We start from the raw sequence: 5,442 nt of genomic DNA, 5'->3' as shown, positions 1-5,442 counted from the left end.
TGCTTGTGATTGGGCGGGGCCTGCTTGTGATTGGGCGGGGCCTGCGTCTGGAGGGGTGGGCCCTGCGTGAGGCCGGGCCGGGGCGGGGCTTCCGGAGCTCACCCTCGGAATCCGCGCTCGCGTCCGGCACTGTCTTTAGGAAAGGTTCGTGGAGAGCGTCCGCTTTCTCGCGAAGAGCGACTCAAACCACCCTGACCTCTCTGTGTTGACTAAAACCCCAAATCATGGCTGAGGTTGGACGAGGGAATATAATTCGGTGTATTCCTCTTAATCTGAGGCAGAGGTCTCTTGAAAGATCTCTTTTATAGTACACAAAGGTGAAGCACCTTTTACTCTTTTGCTCCTTCCTTTTACTGTTATTTCTTAAATATCTAGTCGTTCAGCAAACTCCTAATTCGTCAGTTTTGACTCATTGACCAGATGACCTGAAAGATGACAGTTTGGAGTGAAGAGCAGAGCAAGAAAAGGCTTGCCATCTGGTCCAGGCTGCCGTGGGAGGAGCTCTGCCAGTTGGCCCATAAATTCCAACAGTTCCAATGACGCTTGGAGCATATGTGGCAGATCAAGGTGCTTTATGTAACTTGTGGAAATCCTTACGGAATCACAGTGCAGAGCCCTAGATTTTTATTTTTACTTTTTTTTTTTTTTTAATTTTCAGGAAAGTTCTTGGCTAGCTGTTGGGCCTGGTAATGTCTGAGAAGGTGACATTAGGTAGCTATGCAATCTGAGTTTCTCATCATAAACTGGGAGTTACCTGATCCTCCTAGAGAAGGAGTCCCCTTTACTAAAAGTATTATATAATGGGGCGCCTGGGTGTCTTAGTCGTTAATTATCTGCCCTCAGGTCAGGTCATGATCCCAGGGTCCTGGGATGGAGCCCCATTCCCTGCTCCACGGGAAGCCTGCTTCTCCCTGTCCCACTCCCCCTGCTTGTGTTCCCTCTATTGCTGTGTCTGTCAAATAAATAAAATCTTAAAAAAAAATAAAAGTATTATATACAGGGCCAGAACCAAAACCCAAGCAATTTCCATTAGCAGTTAGCTCCCACAAACAATTTTGACCCTTAGTTCATATCTAAAGTTTAATGATGAGGTCCTTGTGACCAGTTGACTGAGGAAAAACATTCAAAGCCAGATTATGAATGGCTCTGCTAAATATAATAACTCAGCTATCAAGGGACTGCCTTGGCATTTAGAGTCCCATTTAACAGAGGCCCTCAAGGAACAGCAGAGAGAGAGAGATCTCAGAGGCTAAAACTTTATCCTTTATACTTTGTCTGGAAAGGGATGTGGCTTGAGATAAAGATCTACATGATTTCATTGGCACTGGTTTAGTGAAGTTTTTTTTTTTTTTAAAAGATTTTATTTGACAGGCAGAGATCACAAGTAGGCTGAGAGGCAGGCAGAGAGAGAGAAGGAGGAAGCAGGCTCCCCGCCGAGCAGAGAGCCCCATGCGGGGCTCGATCCCAGGACCCCGGCATCACGACCCGAGCTGAAGGCAGAGGCCTTAACCCACTGAGCCACCCAGGCGCCCCTTAGTGAAGTTTTGATCAAGGACTGGGACTGTAAAGGTTTTAAATAGTTCTTTGGAATAGGACCTCTCAAAATCACCCCAAAACATAAGAATATTTGGATCTCATTACTTAAGAAAAAAAAGGAAAGGCTCCCATTTCAGAAGGGCTCATTTTTTTTGTATTTTATTTTTTTAATAAACTTTTTAATTACCATATATTGTGTTATTTGCCCCAGTGGTACAGGTCTGTGAATCGTCAGGCTCACACACTTCACAGCACTCATATCACATACCCTTCCCAATGTCCATAATCCAACCACCCTCTCCATACCCCCTCTACCCCCAGCAGCCCTCAGTTTGTTTTGTGAGATTAATTAAGAATCTCTTATGGTTTGTCTACCTACTGATCCCACCGTGTTTCATTTTTTTCAGAAGGGCTTTTAATCAGAATAAGATTTTGATGTTACTTACCTATTTTGTTCCATAACGTATTAAACCAAAATTTTGTCTTAAAACAGTAAACACTTTATCTCAGTTTTTGTGGGTCAGAAGTGGGGGAGCCAGTGTGCCTCAGGCTTTAGATCTTGAGGGAGGTTGCAGTCAAGCTCTTAGCTGGGGTTCCAGTCTCATATAGAGGCACAACTAAGGCTGAGGGGAATCTGCTTCCAAGCTTACTGGTACGATTATTGGCAGGTTTTAATTCTTTGTGGGTTTTTGGGCTGGAGGCCTCTTTCAGTTCTTGCTATGTGGGCTTCTTCAAAGGTCATCTCACAATATGGCAGCTGGTTTTCCACAGAATGAATGAGAGAACAAGACTGCTAAAGTAGAAGCCATAGTGTTTTTGTAATCTCATTTCAAGTTTTGATGTATTCTATCATTAGAAATGATGTATTTTCTCTTTTGATGTATTCTATTAAAAGTGAGTCAGTATATCCAACACATTCTCAAAAGGGTGAGGATTATACAAAGGGTGAATACCGGCAGATGCAGACCACTGAAGATCATTTTAGAGGCTGCCTACCACAGTGACCCACTCCGTAGACATCAGTCAGCCTCATTTTCCCACCACAGCTGGGACCCACTATCAGGTAGCCATGGTGGAATAGAGATGCATAAATTTTTAACATAGTCTTTTTCCCTGCCAAGACTAATTGGCTAGCATCGCTACTTGCAGTGAACAACCTGTCCTCTGATATAGGACTACACAGCCTGGGTGGCAGGTTTGATTACAACGGAATCCTACTATAATGAAGGAAGTAGCAACTTGTTGTGGAGGGACAATTATACTGTGTTTGGATTGGTTTCCTTGACTTATGCTTCTTTTATACATTTTTTCTGTGGACGTACTGAATACCTTATAGTATGTACACCTTATATAGCATCCCACACAACATTGCTTCTCACCAAAGAACTCACTTTACTGTGAAAAATGTAGAGTATTGATGCCTGTGGCATTAACAAGCCTTATCATATATCCCACGAGCCCAGAAGCAAGTAGTTAAACCTACCGAAACTTTTTACTTTTGGAACAAGGTGAGAAAATACACTTTGGGATGCTGTCCTGAAGGATTTGGCATATGTTCCCAGTGACTTAACGGTATTTTTGGTGATTAGCTCTTCTACAGACAGAATAACAGGATCCAAAGAGTACTAGAAGGACTAGTATCTTGTAACATCGGACACCCTTCCATATATTTTGCTTTCTATTGTGGGGAGAGACAATCTGCCAAGGGTCCTGCATTCCTGTATATTATTGCTCAAGGCTTATCCATCTCCTGAAACTGAGCACTTTCTGTAGTTAGTCATATAGGCATTTAAATACAGCATTACTACCATTTAACTGCTATTTCCCTTGAGGAAAAGAGACTGGCCTGTTTGCTGCTTGCTCAAAAAATGCGTGGTCCCTGGCCCTGGACTTTTCTCCTGTGATGCAACCCATTGTGTGTACAGGTGTCATCTGGCAATCACTGTGGGAATTGGGGCTCCAGGAACAAGTGCAAATATGCTGATGTTCTGGTTATTTTTTCATAGTCATGTCTTTTATACCCGGGAGTCTCCTGTCAGCATTCATTTAACTATAGCAAGCAAGCCTACAAGTAGGATAAAATCTTAGACCCTTCACTGCTCTTGCCATCAATCTCCATGATTCCAGATTCTGTTGGTGCACCATTTTTTTTTTTTTTTTTTTGTAGTCAGAATAGGGTATAAGGGGGATACAATGTTTTCTCTGCATTAGAGTTTGGGATTGTAACCTGGTCATTTTAGTTCATTCCTCTAGGTAAGGAGTTAGAAAAAATAGTTATGGAACTAGTTGGGGTGATTGGCCCTAATGACCATGGAAGAAAAGGGAGGAGGGAGAGGAGTCTGATTAGAGCTTGGGAAATCTTCTCTCCTGGAATACCTCCTCATAATACCATGCTGAATTATAAAAATTAAGCAACCATCTGCAACCATATATAGGCAAGACCACTCAAGCCTCAAATTCTTGGATCAAGCACTAGATAAAGAAATTTCATCCACCAAGTTACTAGTTGAACACAAGGGAAACGGAGTAAGTGGCAGTGGTGAGAAGTCATAACCATCTGGCCTCATGGCCAGTGGCAGAATGGAGGACTGTATTTAGCATAATTTTTTACAAATTTAAATCAGAGGCCTTTGGGACAGACTAAGCATGCTGCTGCCCATACCCTCTCCTGGTTATTGTTTCAGTTCATCTGTAATAGGGCCCCGGAATTTGTATTTTTAACAAGCAATTCAGGTGATTCTCAGCAAGGAAGTTGGCAAAGCCCTGCTCTAGTTATATTTTCTTCCTCATTGGTATATACATATGCTTATATATTTAATAATATTCCTTTTCTTTCATATTTTATACTATTATTATATATAGGGGTAGTTGTGGTTAGGTGGCAGTATTGTCTATGGGTTACATACTATTGAGACAAGATCATTACACAATTAGAGGAGGAATGAACACCACATGGAGATTGTGGACTTGAAAGTGGATGAGGGATAATAGTATTATGTCAGTATAATGTAAATGTGTAAATATGGTAGAAGTGGTATAGGTTGATGTTGGAAAGAGACGGGACTACAGTGGATCTCTGATGTTTCTATATTTGGTGTTCAGTCATCAAAACCATTTCATGTGTTTGGTGGATCTGGTGAGAGAAATGGTCCTATCTTCTACTGTGGAGGCTGTAAAGGTCAGCCATACTTGCTCTCTTTGATTCCTGACAGCCTCAGTGCTGGCACAAGAATAATCTTTGTCAGCTGGACATTCCCATCAGACTTTGAATATGGAGTGTTTGGAATCTAATTTTCAGAGGCACCACTAACAGTAGACATATACACAAGCTTCCAGTTCTTCTTGAGGTCAGAACTTGGCTATGATTTTGGTCATTTAGCTTCCCTTGGCTTCTGTCTGTTTTCCAAAGTCCATTCTCCAGCATTTCCAGCAATTCTGTGAACTACCTAATTTTCTTCCATTAAACGATTTTTCTGCTTAACTTAATCATAATTGTTTTGTTGTTGTTGTTTTTAAGAAGAATTCATATGGGTATATACTTTAATGAGAGTCTCTAAAAGTCAATTATACTGTTTCAGACAATCACATCCCCTTTTCCTCAGAACCCCATGCCTGCAATCAGAATTTGAAGGTGAATAACGTATGATAGTTTCCCTGGCAAATAAAAGTGAAATCTGGTAGATTTTAAACCATGATCATTGATGTGCTTCTAAAAACTGTCAAAATAACCAACAACCAATCAACCAACTATGATTATAAGCACAATTTACCCTCAAATACAATTACATGATTATGAGTATGAATGAATCCTCTGATAAACTGGAAGATTATTCAAACTTAGAATAAGCATATTTCAAACTCAGGGTCAAGGTATGTGAAATGAAAAATGTGTGTGGCAAAAACATG

This window comes from Mustela erminea, chromosome 4 (genome assembly GCF_009829155.1).
Source record: "Mustela erminea isolate mMusErm1 chromosome 4, mMusErm1.Pri, whole genome shotgun sequence".
Taxonomy (NCBI): Eukaryota; Metazoa; Chordata; class Mammalia; order Carnivora; family Mustelidae; genus Mustela; species Mustela erminea.
Note: the sequence above shows the minus strand (reverse complement) of the source record.